This window comes from Dermochelys coriacea, chromosome 7, assembly GCF_009764565.3.
Source record: "Dermochelys coriacea isolate rDerCor1 chromosome 7, rDerCor1.pri.v4, whole genome shotgun sequence".
NCBI lineage: Eukaryota > Metazoa > Chordata > Testudines > Dermochelyidae > Dermochelys > Dermochelys coriacea.
In genome coordinates this window covers 45322091-45338598 of record NC_050074.1, presented here as the reverse complement: position 1 = coordinate 45338598, position 16508 = coordinate 45322091, and positions in this window count along the sequence as shown.

Sequence of the window (16508 nt, the reverse complement as noted above, 5' to 3'; positions counted from 1 at the left end):
TTGACTTTCAATTTCCAGAGCATAACTTGTATCCCACCTTACACATCATCTCTGTATCTGGCCCACTAACTCAGAGGGCAAGGGAGTCTAAATGGGTAATTAAAATTTCAACACCTGAAGGAAGAAACATTGTCAGGAGAAGAAGAAACAAAACAAGAGTATAAGAAAGTGCACTTAAACTTCCACTTTCTTCTGGCTCCCCCACAAGTTACATTACACCAGTTTAGATCCCCTTACAGTTATGCATTGGTGAATGGGTGCCAGTGAGACTGAAGAACTCTGAGTCTAACTCTTGTAATGGAATCTAGTTTACAGCTCTTTGAACACCACTTCTGAATTTGGCTCATATTCTGGAGTGGTGGTGTTCTTATATCGGGCAATCCTCAGTGTCTCAGCCTGGCAGGTTGCTGTGCTCTCCTCAGCATGCTTTGGAGTGGTAGCAGCAGAGTCTGTGTTTAACTAGAAAGGTCTGTGACCTCACACCATTTAACAAGCCAAACATTTTGGCACCTCAGCATGTCTGTTACAGCAGCCTGGACTCAGTAAGCCAAATTTATAGGTGCTGCATAAGGAGTAAGAGCAGAGTAAGTTCTACATTTATCAGGACCGGTAAACCTATGGGAATTTAAGTCAGTTTATAGGCTTCTAGAGGGGTCCTAAATTAGTGTAGCATACACACTGAGAAGAGCAGAAGACAGCATACATTACACCAACTTAGTTCTCCTCTAGATTTTCTTAAATTCCCCTCTAAATATGGCCCGCTATTTACATTTTTTCACAAGTTGTTTTTTTAAAATATCTGAGTGCTCTGTTTTGTGCACTTCTGAGTTGATTGCTATTGTAGATGGGTGAGTGATTGGATACAGGAATTGGTGTGGGAGTGTCCAATTAGAGTTCATCTAGGTTTATAGGGAGGCAATAATATTTAAACAGAAGGGGGGGGCTAACTTTGGCTATCACACATTGCATGTCCCTTTCACTAGGCAATATCCATTCAGTGATTATTGAGAAACATCTGTACTCTGCACCTGTTCAGACACTGTGTTCTTTTCAAGAAAAGCAATAAGATTTCTCATCCCACAATCATCTGGAAAGCCAGAAGATCTAAAGTCATCATGTCTTCCTTCTCTTATGCAAACTCTGAAGTCATCTAGGTCTTTATGTCTACAAATGGTGAATTATTCAGAAATTTATCCTTCAGTGGCAACTTCCTGAGGGGATAATGGTAGTTTCAGTAAAGAAAACACCAACGGAAGAAAACATATTGACTTGTTTCTTTCGAATATCACCTCCTCTGAGCAATCTCTGTATTTTTTTTTCTTGTCTTGTGGGAAATCCACTATCCAGGCTGCGTGATGTAGGCTGTCACTAGGCAGCTGATGCACTCTGTTTTCTGGGATCAAGTGAGGACAGATCTTTAGCTGACTGGGCAATTACTATATCCTTGTTAAACTTTCCCAGGAGGTTCTTCGGGAAGCGATGTATCTGTGATGGTTGTAGATAGTGACAGAAATTCTCTCTCTGCAAAAATGGGTGGGTTTTTTTCCTATGAAGGTTGACAGAAGCATCCCCATGGAGGAGGAGGAACATTTCAGGCTTTGTCTACACTACCACTTAAGTTGATGTAAGTTACATTGCTCAGGGGTGTGAAAAAACCACCCCTCTGAGCAACATAACTCACATCGACTTAATGTGGTGTCTACAGCACGCTAAGTTGGCGGGAGACGGTCCCTGCCAGCTTCTGACTCTCGTTGAGGTGGATTAATTACATCGATAGCAGAGCATGTTCCTGTCCTGTCTTCATCAGGTGCGCTAATCGACACCATTGCATCAATCACTGTGGCACCGATTTAGCGCAGTGGTAAAGACAAGCCCTCAGTCATTGGATCATTAATCAATTCACAAAATATTTTAAATCTAGGATTTGAAAAAGCAGCAAATTTTCAAAACTATACTATCTACCGCATCAGCATCCTCCACATGACTTGCTAAAGATTTAGCCAGTCAGAGGCCATGTGATCTAATACAATGAAATCTTCTGCACCTATCCTTAGGACCAACAAAAGTCAGTTGCCTCACTAAACTGAGATGCCAACTCAATGGCAAAAAATGTGTACTGGAAATCATGAGTATATTTTAAAATGGGATATTGCCTTTTGGAAGTCCTCTTAAGTGCAGATCCCTAAGGTCTGTGCATTTTCATATACTCTGTATCCTAATCCATACGTTAGACACCCTGTGCCAAGTATTTCAATCCCATGCACTATCTTGGGGGACTATATTGTATTAAATTTCTGCATCTCTGTGAGTCAGGAATTGTATGCAACTCGATGCGGGGAAGGGAGAAATGGTTATCACAGCTCTTCCAGGAACCAAAAAAACCCAGCATGTTAGGGAGTGATTAATGTGAGTCACTTAGGTTGTAACCACCTCCAGAGAGGTGCCCCTCCTGGCCCAGCTTGCATATACTGGTTCAAAGTGGGTTTTCCAGAGACCAACACACAAAGAACAGTTATTTTGGTATACAAAGCTAGTTTTAAATGGACTCGGACAAACGGACAGGACCCAACCCCTGCAGAAGCGATGGAAAAACTTTGACCTGATGGGTGACTCCTAATATGTTTAGTGTGTGGTTAAATCTGTTTGTTTTCTCTGTAATGCTTTTACCTCAAGAATAAATGTGCTTGCTTAGAAAGAGCTGTATGGGAACTTGCAACTACTGGCAATACACTGCTCACTGAGTGAGAAAGCAACAGATAGGCGCTGGCCTTTAGGCAGACTGGCTTGTTGGGGATATTACAGAAGCTTTAAAACTTCCCGTTCAGAAAGGAATGAGAAAAACAGGTGCTGGAGACCTGACTGGGCCTTCCTGGGGTGGAGCCAGGGGGAGGGGGAGAAGAGCGATACAGATGTAGTTATCTTGAAACTATGACACAACCTTCCAGAAGAAGGGGCAGGACAGCCTGATGGTCTACAACCCCCTTCAGTTCTGATGCCTTTAGGAACCAATCTATCCTCCTCTTGTCTTCAGAGAGGCCAGACAATAGGCCTGTTGCTATCCACTCCTAATGCAGGAGAGGCTTTCTTAGAGACCAAGGTTTTATGGGGTTTGGGGGGAGGGAGGTATAGGGGAAGGCACATTTGTAGAATTTATAAAAACAGGAAAAAAGTATTTTGCTGCCTGGGATCTTCTTTTCCAGTCTATCCTATATAGAAGAATTTTCTGCATTTGCCTCAAACCCTTTACAAAGACAAGAAAAAATAAAACAAAAAAACCAAAGTGAGTAGTTTCTCTTACCCACAGCTTCCAGGAAAACCTATCAGCAGAGCCTTACTCCACTTCTGTTCAGTTGCAATAACATAGCTGCTGAGGTTGATCTGATGCAAAAATCTTAGCTAATTGTAAAATGTATACCCTTCTCAGCATGCCTGGCCCTGGACAAGGACTGTTTCCTGGGATCTCAGGGAAGACACTAACTGGAAACTGAGGAGAGTCAGGAGTGCCAGCCTACTGAATTACCCTTTTGTCCTAAAAACAAATGAACAGCATGAGCTGTTTTATGAACACCACACTGCTTCCTCCCCATCAGTGTCCATATTCACATTCACACAGCTATTTGTCACAGACTTGCCTGAGCCAGTGGACCATCTCCCAAAGTATGCTTCCTTAGTTGTACAACAGTCAAATGAATATTAACTCAGCATGGCACACCTAGGCCTTTCCTTCCGCAAAGTAGTCTTTCAGTGATTGAAACAAAGGTGCAGTCAGAGATTTAGCCCTGACTAGGCCAGGCTTCTTTGGCTAATGGGTGGCAAACCTTCCTCCCTGGTCCTAGCTTTGCTGAGAATTCATCCCTTAGAAGAAGCAGCCAGCCGTTTTTATCCTGCATGTGGGTCTTGATTGGCCTCTGCCTGCTCCCAGTCCTTCTAGTCCCTGGAGGACCAATTCTCATTGGTTCCACCTACATCTGTCCTGGGTGGCCTTCCTAAGCAGTTCCTAAACTCAGGGAGTTGTTCCCCTTCAAGGACTCCTTTTGGGTAGGATGCATGAAGGGGAGGAAAGTCACCTGGTACATGCCATCAAAATATTATTCTAGGAAAACCTAGGACAGGGTGGTAGCTGTCTAAGCTACTATAGGAGATTTCCCTTTATAACCCTGGGCTCATACACTCTATTAAAGGCAAAAAGAAAAGGAGTACTTATGGCACCTTAGAGACTAACAAATTTATTTGAGCATAAGCTTTCGTGAGCTACAGCTCACTTCATCGGATGCATTTGGTGAAGTGAGCTGTAGCTCATGAAAGCTTATGCTCAAATAAATTTGTTAGTCTCTAAGGTGCCACAAGTACTCTTTTTCTTTTTGCGAATACAGACTAACACGGCTGCTACTCTGAAACCTGTCTATTAAAGGCAGGCCCACTAGTCATCCAGAAGGCTCTACTATTTCCCACTCTTGCTCCTCTATTGATAGCTACCCCATTCTGAGGTCAGAGATGTCTCACACAAACTGCAATATTTGTGAGGGTAGCTATCTCATGTGGTTGGGTTGTGGGGCTACTGTGCTGACCTGGGCTTGTGCCTGTGATCATGCTAGTATTCACACCTTGCCGCAAATGTTGTGGGTCCTGGAAAGGCACCTGTGCCATGGCAGTCACACACATCTAGCCAGCAGTACTGGTAATGGAAATTCCAGTACTCGGCATAGGAGGAGGCCTGAGTGTTCAGTTTAGAAATATCACCAAGGAGGACAGCGTAACCAGCTGGCCTTCTGCGCCGCTGGCAAAGGGCCCACTACCATACCCAGAGTCTCTTTCCTGGCAGTTTTATTTTCCCCAATACAGACAAAATTAACAAAACCAGTTCCTCAGTCCACCCTGCACTACGGCTCCCACGGGGTTTTCCCCTGTACCACTCAGCCCTTCCTGCAGGAAATTTTGATGTTCTGTTCACACAGCACAATCCCCAGGCTTCTCTCCCTAGAAGCTCCTTTCCCCCAGGAGGTTCCCATTGCCTCATCTCCCAGGAAGCTTCCTGCTTCTTGCAGCAACCTGATTCTCCACGTCTCTCTCAACAGGCTCTTGCTGCTTCATCTCCCAGAGGACTCTGGCAGTCACTTCAGGGAATTTTTCAGGCCTGTCTCCCAATTCCCAGGGAGCTGGCAATGAGCAGCCCTTCGTCCACTCTCTCAGATATAATTCACCCACACTTCCCCTCTGCAAGGCCCAGATGCCTTCTCTTATAGCCCACCAGGGGTCAGCTGGCCAGGCACAGGTGCAATGGCCCTGCTCTCTCTTACAGTGCCACTCCATGATAGAGTACATGGGTGAAGAAAAATGGGGGTCAGGAATTGAAAGTAAGGGTCATAACTCTCCATTGCCTCCTGTTTTCCTGCCTGAGGTGTCCCAAGGCTTAATGCAAGCAAACTTGGCCTCCTGTTACCAGGATCAAGATTTAAACATACAATTTGATATGCCTCTATCCTTCACCCACTTGCCCTAAATACCAATGCCAACTGAGGAGCTTTAATCCCATGGGGACAGGAACAGGGGGAGACAAGCTGCAATACATGTCCAGCAGCATTTCTAGAGGAAAGGGCCCTGGATTATAAATCAGGAGACCAGCCTGCCTCTGCTCCATGGTACTGTCTAACCTTTAGCAAATCATTGCTTCTCTTTCCCTTCACTCTATCTTGTCTATTTAAACTCAAACCTCTTTGGGGCAAGGACTGTCTCACAATGTGTGTACAGCACCTAGTATGCTAAGGCCCCAATCTCAGGTGGGTGCTACCTTAGCAAACTGTGTATGTGTGTTCATGGAGCGAGCTGGGGTAGAGGTGGGGTCATTATACTGTTCCAGTTAAAAAGGAGGAGCAGCTGGGAAACCAGCAATAAAGGGGAAACATTCCCCAGGGGTCTCAAGTGATCCTCACAAAGCTCCCAGTCAAACCGTAGCAGCTTGTGCGCCATACCACACACCAATAGAGAATGAGCAGTGACTCACAGCAGCATCACCTGCCCCTGATGGAGTGGGACTATGTGGCTCCAGGGGACTGTACAACTGCAGGTATGGCAGCACTGTCTGAACAGGCTTGGCATGGCCTTCTGCATCACTCCTGAATTGATTTCTTTAGAAACTGTGTTTCTTGTATGGGATTAACAAGAGGAAAAGTTTCTGAAGGGATGGATTCTGTCATTTCTTGTGTCACTAGCAGCATCTCTCCCAATTTCTGTCTCCTTGGATTTTACTTTGCCTCTAACCTTTTTTTTTTCTTGCTTCAATCTGTCCTCTCTTATCTCCTCCTCCAATTGCCACTCCACCTCACTACCTTGTCTCCAACCCATATAACAGGGGTGGCCAAACTTACTGACCCTCCAAGCCGCATAAAACAATCTTCAGAAGTTCGAGAGCTCGGGCACACCTTCTGGGGCATGCCCCATGGGGCTGAAGCCCTGATATCCCACTCCCTGCTGGGCAGAAGCCCCTACTTCACCACCCTGCTGCAACGCAGAGGTCCTGAGCTCCCTTCCCTGCAAGTCTGGTAGGTGGAGTATTGGGGGAGGGGGGACCTCCGCGAGCCACACTTTAACTGTAAAAGAGCCGCATGCAGATCGCAAGTCGCAGTTTGGCCCCCCTGCCATATAATATTAGTGGTGTTTTTAACAGCAGACAGTAGCAGCACACTGCAGTCGTCTCTCAAATCACATTGTATGCCAAGCTCACCCAGAGGAACTGAATGTAAGTTCTGCACGGATGGCTGTATCGCAATCCAGTAGGCTGAAATGACCCAGTTCCCGTGACTGAGATCTCACACTCATAACCTGCAGGGATGCCCTGCATCACAGAGAGACATCTGCAAGCAGGTTGCCAAACACGTATATGCATCTATCGTGTCCAGAGCTGTGCTAACGTGCAGAGGCTTCCATCTCTTTGCCACCTCACACTGCTAGTCCACATGGCAAATGTGCTGACCTAGAGAGCCAGCTGAGACTTTTGCCATCTGCCACACTTAGCCTGCAGGACTTTTGTGCTGGCTCCAGCTAGCCTCAGTGTAGTGGCTGTCTCACATCATCATCTGAAGAGCCACTGGACAGGCAAGAAACTCAAACAAATGGGATTCTGTTCTCATCCTCTCACAGGACAATTATGACGGAGTGACTGCTATTCACTCCACAGTTACGGTTGCAGCTAAGTTTCTGTTTAAAGCTGAATTTTTGCATCCTCTCTAAAATCCACAGGAAATTTAAAATCAGCTTGAAAATTAGTAGGTCGGATCTGGAGCGAGGGAAACTTTGAATTCCTTTGATCAAGAGGTTCCCAAGATAAGGCACCCTAAAAATCAGCTGTTTTAAAGGTACAAAATTCTTTGAACACTTTTTGTGAACAGCTACGGAAAAAACAATAAGTAGGAACACAGCAAACATATCTCATTAGATTCCCCTTGATAAGATCCAGTGTGTGGTTGCAAAAGCAAGGTCTAACATTTGAAATATAAAAACGTATCAGATCTTGGTTTTGGAAGTAAAAAGCAGCATAACTACAGGAACTACACAAAAAGGAGGAGGTTAGTGAAACAGAAATTAAAAGTGAAATCCCTGCAAGCTTCATGGAAACTGTTTAAAGACCCCATAATAGAGGCTCAACTTAAATGTATGCCCCAAATTAAAAAACATAGTAAGAGAACCAAAAAAGTGTCACTGTGGCTAAACAACAAAATAAAAGATGCAGTGAGAGGCAAAAAGGCATCCTTTAAAAAGTGGAAGTTAAATCCTAGTGAGGAAAATAGAAAGGCGCATAAACTCTGGCAAATGAAGTGTAAAAATATAATTAGGAAGGCCAAAAAAGAATTTGAAGAACAGCTAGCCAAAGACTCAAAGTATAGCAAACATTTTTTAAGTACATCAGAAGCAGGAAGCTTGCTAAACAACCAGTGGGGCCACTGGACGATCGAGATGCTAAAGGAGCACTCAAGGATGATAAGGCCATTGTGGAAAAACAAAATGAATTCTTTGCCTCGGTCTTCACGGCTGAGGATGTGAGGGAGATTTCCAAACCTGAGCCATTCTTTTTAGGTGACAAATCTGAGGAACTGTCTCAGATTGAGGTGTCATTAGAGGAGGTTTTGGAACAAATTGATAAACTAAACAGTGGGGCTGTCAAGCGATTAAAAAAAATTATCATAATTAATCGCACTGTTAAACCATAACAGAATACCATTTATTTAAATATTTTTGGATTTTTTTACATTTTCAAATATATTGATTTCAATTATAACACAGAATACAAGGTGTACAGTGCTCACTTTATATTTATTTTTGATTAAAAAACAAAAAAAATAGTATATTTCAATTCACCTAATACAAGTACTGTAGTGCAATCTCTTTATAATGAAAGTGGAACTTACAAATGTAGAATTATGTAGGAAAAAAACTGCATTAAAAAATAAAACAATGTAAAACTTCAGAACCTACAAGTCCACTCAGTCCTACTTCAGCCAATCACTCAGACAAACAAGTTTCTTTATATTTGCAGGAGATAATGCTGCCCACATCTTTCGCATGGTGTTCGCAGGGCACTGTTGTAGCCAGCATTGCAAGATATTTATGTGCCAGATGCACTAAAGATTCGTATGTCCCTTCGTGCTTCAACCACCAGAATACATACGTCCATGCTGATGACAGATTCTGCTCGATAACGATCCAAAGCAGAGCGGACCAACGCATATTCATTTTCACCATTTGAGTCAGATGCCACCACGAGAAGGTTGATTTTCTTTTTTGGTAGTTCAGGTTCTGTAGTTTCTGCATCGAAGTGTTGCTCTTTTAAGACATCTGAAAGCATTCTCCACACCTCGTCACTCTCAGATTTTGGAATGCACTTCAGATTCTTAAACCTTGGGTCAAGAGCTGTATCTATCCTTAGAAATCTCACATTGGTACCTTTTTTGCGTTTTGTCAAATCTGCTGTGAAAGTGTTCTTAAAACGAACATGTGCTGGGTCATCATCCGAGACTGCTATAACATGAAATATATGGCAGAATGCGGGTAAAACAGAATAGGAGACATACAATTCTCCCCCAAGGAGTTCAGTTACAAATTTAATTAACACATTATTTTTTTAATAAGCATCATCAGCATGGAAGCATGTCCTCTGGAATGGTGGCCGAAGCATGAAGGCGCATATGAATTTTTAGCATGTCTGGCACATAAATACCTTGCAACGCTGGCTACAAAAGTGCCATAGGAACACCTGTTCTCACTTTCAGGTGACATTGTAAATAAGAAGCAGTCAGCAGTATCTCCCATAAATGTAAACAAACTTGTTTGTCTTCGCAATTGGCTGAACAAGAAGAAGGACTAAGTAGACTTGTAGGCTCTAAAGTTTTACATTGTTTTGTTTTTGAATGCAGTTAGGTAACAAAAAAAATCTACATTTGTAAGTTACACTTTCACGATAAAGAGATTGCATTACAGTACTTGTATGAGGTGAACTGAAAGATACAATTTCTTTTGTTTATCATTTTTACAGTGCAAATATTTGTAATAAAAATAATATAAAGTGAGTAGTGTATACTTTGTATTCTGTGTTGTAATAGAAATCAATATTTTTGAAAATGTAGAAAAACGTTCAAAATATTTAATAAATTTAAATTGGTATTCTATTGTTTAACAGTGCGATTAATCACAATAAATTTTTTTAATCGCAGTTAATTTTTTTGAGTTAACAAAATGAGTTAATTGTGATTAATCAACAGCCCTACTAAACAGTAATAAGTTACCAGGACCTGAAGGTATTCACCCAACAGTTCTGAAGGAACTCAAACATGAAATTGCAGAACTACTACCTGTAGTCTGTAATCTATCATTTAAATCAGCTTCTGTACCAAATGACTGGAGGATGAATAACATGAAGCCAATTTTTAAAAAGGGCTCCACAGGTGACCCCGGCAATTACAGGCCAGTAAGCCTGACTTCGGTAGCGGGCAAACTGGTTGAAACGATAGTAAAGAACAAAATTGTCAGACACATAGATGAACATAATTTGTTGGGGAAGAACCAACATGGTTTTTGTAAAGGGAAATCATGCCTCAATCTACTAGAATTATTCGAGGGGGGTCAACAAGCATGTGGACAAGGGGAATCCAGCAGATATAGTGTACTTAGATTTTCAGAAAGCCTTTGACAAGGTCCCTCGCCAAAGGCTCTTAAGAAAGTAAGCTGCCTTGGGATAAGAGGGAAGATCCTCTCATGGATCAGTAACTGGTTAAAAAATAGGAAACAAAGGGTAGGAATAAACGGTCAGTTTTCAGAATGGAGAGAGGTAAATAGTGGTGTCCCAGAGGGATCTGTACTGGGCCCAGTCCTTTTCAATATATATTCCAGAATTATCTGGAAAAAGGGGTAAACAGTGAGGTGGCAAAATTTGGTGATAGGGAAACAAAATGGCAGATGAAATTCAATGTTGATAAATGCAAAGTAATGTACATTGGAAAACATAATCCCAAGTATATAAATAAAATGATGGGGTCTAAACTGGCTGTTACCACTCAAGAAAGAGATCTTGGAGTCATTGTGGATAGTTCTCTGAAAACATCCACTCAATGTGCAGTGGCAGTGAAAAAAGCTAATAGAATGTTGGGAATCATTAGGAAAGGGATAGAGAATAATACCCAAAATATTATGATGCCACTATATAAATCCATGGTAGGCCCACATCTTGAATACTGTGTGTAGATGTGGTTGCCCCATCTCAAAAAAGATATATTGGAATTGGAAAAGGTTCAGAAAAGGGCAACAAAAATGATTAGGGGTATGGAACGGCTGCCATAAGAGGAGAGATTAATAAAACTGGGACTATTCGGTTTGGAAAAGAGATGACTAAGGGGGATATGATAGAGGTCTATAAAATCATAGTTTGGTGTGGAGAAAGTAAATAACAAAGTGTTATTTACTCCTTCTCACAATACAAGAACTAAGGGTGACCAAATAAAATTAACAGGCAGCAGGTTTAAAACAAACAAAAGGACGTAATTTTTCACACAACCTGTGGAACTTTTTGCCAGAACATAAAAACAGCCATACTGGGTCAGACCAAAGGTCCATCTAGCCCAGTATCCTGTCTTCTGACAGTGGCCAATGCTAAGTGCCCAGAGGGAATGAACAGAACTGGTAATCATCAAGTGATCCATCCCGTCGCCATTCCCAGCTTCTGGCAAACAGAGGCTAGGGACACCATCCCTGTCCATCTCAGCTAATAGCCATTGATGGACCTATCCTCTAGCTCTTTTGGATAGGTCCATCTTTGATCTGACCCAGTATGGCCGTTCTTATGTTCTTATGACAGACTGCTGGTAATCCACAGCCTGCTAGTACTCTGCATCCTGAGGCTCCTCCCTCTCTCTGCAATCTCCAAACCAGACAGGGAGCATGGAGAGGGAAGGAGCAGTACTGGAACTCTGTCAGGAGAATAGCTAATAGCTCAGCTTATCCTGCAGCTCCAGCTGCAGCAAGCTACCTGAGGAGCAAGGCTGCTAGTGTGGAGGCAGGAAGAGGCCTTATCCCTGGGGCTGTCACAGTAGTTCTGGGGCTACCGTAGCTCCTTACACAGCTTCCTCAACAGGCAGGCCTTCTGCAGGATAATCAACCAGGGAGACTATTGGTCTGACAAGCCAAAAGGAAGCTCATCAGAAAGGCACTACCTGAGGAGGAGGGAAATCACGTCCCTTGAGGCCAGGGGGCATTTCTGTGGTGGCTGCATGGGGAGAAAAAGAATGCTAGAGGGCAGAGTTGATTCCTTCTATGCTGTGGCAGACTGTCTCGCCGGGTGTTCAATGATCACAACATCAGAACACACACTAGACTTTTAGTTTATAAAGCAGCAGTAATCCCAACTCTCCTTTACAGCTGTGAGACTTGGGTGACCTACAGAAAATATCTGAAAAACCTGGAAAGCCAGCACCAGCACTTTCTTTGGAAGTTCCTCAACATAAAGTGGGAGGATCGCCACACTAATGTCAGGGTCCTCAGAGAGGCCAACATCTTCAGTGTTGAGGCCCTGATTATCCAGCACCAACTGAGGTGGAGCGGGCACTGTGTGTGCATGCCTGAGGTATGCTTACCAAAACAACTGCTGTATGCCCGATTCAACAAAGGAGAAAGGAAACAGGAGGCCAAAAGAAATGCTTTAAAATCATCTTCAAGATAAACATCAAGAGATGTGGCATCAACACAACACGGTGGGAGACAGCAGCCCAGGACAGGGATAACTGGTGAAGACTTGTCAGAGAAGAAATGTCCACTTTTGAGGGCAATTTCCCTGCCCTGGTCACAGAAAAATGCCAGAAAAGAAAGGACAGACCACCATCAAGCAGCAATTGTGGCCCAACCCTGACTTCCAACGCTACCTGTAACATCTGCCAATAAGCCTGCGGCTCAAGGATCAGACTCCTCAGGCACCAAAGGACCCATAAAAAATAAAACCTGTGAAAGAGATCATCCTTGACCTCGAGGGATTAACAGCGATGACGGAAGGATGTTTGAGGAGGGAGGGGAAACCAGCAGGAATAAGGAAGGGAAAGGGTAATGAATGAGTACATGAGGGCATGGATACTTTGCCCACCATTAGTGTTGCCAGGGCAAGGGAACAGAACCCTTACCTGCAGGAGCTTTGGACATTTTTCTGTGTGTCTCCATCTCCCCAGTCTGTGAAGATAATGTCATTGAAAGTCTCCCCAACTATTATCCATCCCTCAGCCTGATCTTCGTACTTTTCCTTAGTCATGTTGCAAATAAGTGAGTAGTGACTGGAGAATATAACAGACTATATATACAGTAGAACCTCAGAGTTACAAACACCAGAGTTACAAACTGACCAGTCAACCACACATCTCATTTGGATCCGAAAGCATGCAATCAGGCAGCAGCAGAGACAAAACAAAAACAAAAAACAAAAGCAAATATAATACAGTACTGTGTTAAATGAAAACTACTGAAAAAAAGGAAAGAAAAAGTTTGGAAAAAAGATTTGACACAGTAAGGAAACTGTTTCTGTGCTTGTTTCATTTAAATGTGGTTAAAAGCAGCATTTTTCTTCTGCATAGTAAAGTTTCAAAGCTGTATTAAGTCAATGTTCAGTTGTAAACTTTGGAAAGAACAACCCTAATAATTTATTCAAAGTTATGAACATTTCAGAGATATGAAAAACCTCCATTCCCAAGGTGTTCATAACTCTGCGGTTCTACTGTATATAAGAACGATATAATATGTGGTGCAATTAGTAATGCCTATAGTTAAGGTTACCTGACGCTTTCCATTTTAAGACCCCATTTTTCAAATCCTTATAATTTTGTTAAATTCAAACCATTCAGTCTTAAAGTTTCTATGCCAGGTATCTGCCTAAGGCTGAATTTTTGGGGAAATTTTAAGCTAAAATGGTTCTGCTATACCTGAAACTGAAGTTAGGGAAAAATACATTATTTTGCCCACATGAAAATATCCTTACAACTGTTTAGTTGAGAAGATCTACCACCTCTATCCTTTGTTGGAGGGACTTGATATTTGGCATGCTGTCAGTTATATGCCTTTTGTCACCTCCATTAAAATTCATTACATTTAGCCAAGTTATCTGCCTCTGAAAGATCTCAGTTTGCACATGCTCAGTAGAGACTCATTAGCTTGGCAGTTAAATTCTCTAAAGATTCCATCTGCACGGAACATCCTCCCTCCCCTTGCATCTCTTGCATACCAGCTGGACTGCACATGTGCCAAAAGTGCCGTCCTTACACAGCAACTGAGTGTGCTCCATCCTGGGGCTGCAGAAACTTAGCAGGGCTTTCCCTGCAATTGATCCTGCAAGCTGCCAGGCCTGCTGTGGCATCAGGCATCAGAACTGAGAGCAGGGAAACAATGCATCCGATGAAGTGAGCTGTAGCTCACGAAAGCTTATGCTCTAATAAATTTGTTAGTCTCTAAGGTGCCACAAGTACTCCTTTTCTTTTTGCAAATCTCTTCTGTGCTCTTAATGCTCCCCCTGCTGGCACCTAGGTGGCCTGGAGAAGGGGAATTCAGCCTGATTCTCTAATGCACAGGAATGAGAAAGACTGTGGCAAGGGGGAAGAAATGGGAGGGGGGCAGGAACAGGAACCCCGTGTGTGTGTGGGGGGGAAGGATGATAGGAATCCGGGGAAAGGGAGTTAGGAGCTGGAGGCAGGGACAGAAATGAGTGGGTGCTAAGCCAAGGTCCCCCCCACTCCCTTTCTCCGCAGCACCTCTCGCCCACCCATGGCCCTGCTGATCAACTCCTCCCCCACCCTCCAAGTGCCTGCTGGCCCACATGATCAGCTGTTCTGTGTTGTGCAAGAGGCGCTGGGAGAGAGGGAAAGGAGCAGGGACGGGGCATGCGCGGTGGAGAGAGTGGAAAGAGGCAGGGTGGTGGCAGAGCGGGGATGGGAGAGGTGGGGTGGGGCGGGACAGGAGCTTAGGAGAAGGGATGGAGTGGGGGGAGGGTCTGGGGCAGAGGGTGGGTTGAGTACCCCTTCCCCCAGTAGAAAGGAAGTCGGTGCCAATGAATACAGGTATAAGGTGGGGAGAGGGGCAGGAGCAGAGGAAGGGAGTAGGAGTCAGGTGAAGGGACGGGGCAACTTTTCCTGTGTCATATAATCCAGATAGTCTAACTGGGTGCAGTATGACATATTTCTGTACCTGCTCATTGTTCACCCATATCTGTAAAATAAACATTTGCTGACAAGGAGGTCAGCTTCCCCAGTGTTCTGTGGCCTTATTATTGAAACAATCCATCACAGCTCAAGCATAAGAATGGTCTTCCAGCAATGGCTAGTGCCAGATACTTTAGAGGGACTGAACAGAACAGGACAATTTTGAGTGATCCCCTGTCGTCCAGTCCCAGCTTTTGGCAGTTGAAGGTGGGGTTGCATCCCAGACCATCTTGGCTAACAGCCATTGATGGACCTATCCTCTGTGAACTTACCTAATTCTTTTTTTAATCCAGTTATAGTTTTGGCTTTCACAACATCCCCTGGCAACAAGTTCCACAGGTTAACTGTGGATTGTGTGAAGAAATATTTCCTTTTGTTTGTTTTAAACCTGCTGCCTATTAATTTCATTTGGTGACCCCTACTTCTTGTGTTATGAGAAAGAGTAAATAACACATCCTTATTCACTTTCTCCACAGCAGTCATGATTTTATAGTCCTCTATCATATCCCCACTTAGTCATCTCTTCTCTAAGCCGAATAGTCCAAGTCTTTTTAATATCTCTCCTTATGGAAGCTGTTCCATAACCCTGATAATTTTTGTTGTCCTTCTCTGTACCTTTTCTAGTTCTAATATTTCTTTTATGAGATGGGATGACTAGAACTGCATGCAGCATTCAAGGTGTGGGTGTACCATGCATTTATACAATGGCATTATGATATTTACTGTCTTATCATTAAGGCTGCATGTCTGTCACAGGAGTCGCAGAACTCATGGATTCCATGACTTTCTGTGACCTCCGTGACTTCTTCAGCGGCCAGTGTGGCTGACCCCACTGGAACAGCCACAAAAGCTGCTGCTGGAGCAGCCTCGCAGCCAGCCACTCAGGCGGCCCCAGGCAGCTGGCCCTGGGGATCGCCCAAGCAGCAGCCAGGGTGATTGGCCCCCGGGGACCGCCTGAGTAGCGGTCCTGGAGGCGGACAGAGCAGTGACCCTGAGGGCGGCTGCACCAGCTGCTGCTCGGCAGCCCCTTTCTCCTGGCCCCGGGGACCGTCCAAGCAGCAGCCAGTGGGGCTGGCCTTCGGGGGCCCTAAGAGCAGTGGCACCCAGGGGCCCCCCAACTAAGATTTAGTCAGGGGTATTTATAGTAAAGGTCATGGACCAGTTACAGGCCTTGAATTTTTGTTTAATGCCTGTGACCTATCCATGACTTTTACTAGAAATACCCATGACTAAACTGTAGCCTTACTTATTATCTGTATCTTTCCAAGTGGTTCCTAACATTCTGTTAGTTTTTCTGGCTGCTGCTGCACACTAAGCAGATGTTTTCAGAGAACTATCCATGATGACTCCAAGATCTGTTTCTTGAATGGTAACAGATAATTTACATCCCATCATTTGGTATGTATAGTTGGGATTATGTTTTCCAGTGTGCACTTATCAACATTGAATTTTATCAGCCATTTTGTTGCCCAGTCACCCAGTTTTGTGAGATCTCTTTGTAACTCCTTGCAATCAGCTTGGACTTAACTATCTTATTTTGTATTGTCTGCAAACTTTGCCCCCTCACTGTTCACACCCTTTTCCAGATCATTTATGAATAGATGGAACAGCACAGGTCCCAGTAAGGACCCTGCTATATACCTCTCTTCAATGTGAAAACTGACCATTTATTCCTACCCTATGTTTCCTGTCTTTTAACCAGTTACTGGTCCACAAGAAGATGTTCCCTCTTAGCCCATGACTCCTTACTCTGTTTGGTGAGGGACCTTGTCAAAGGCTGTCTGGAAGTCCAAGTAC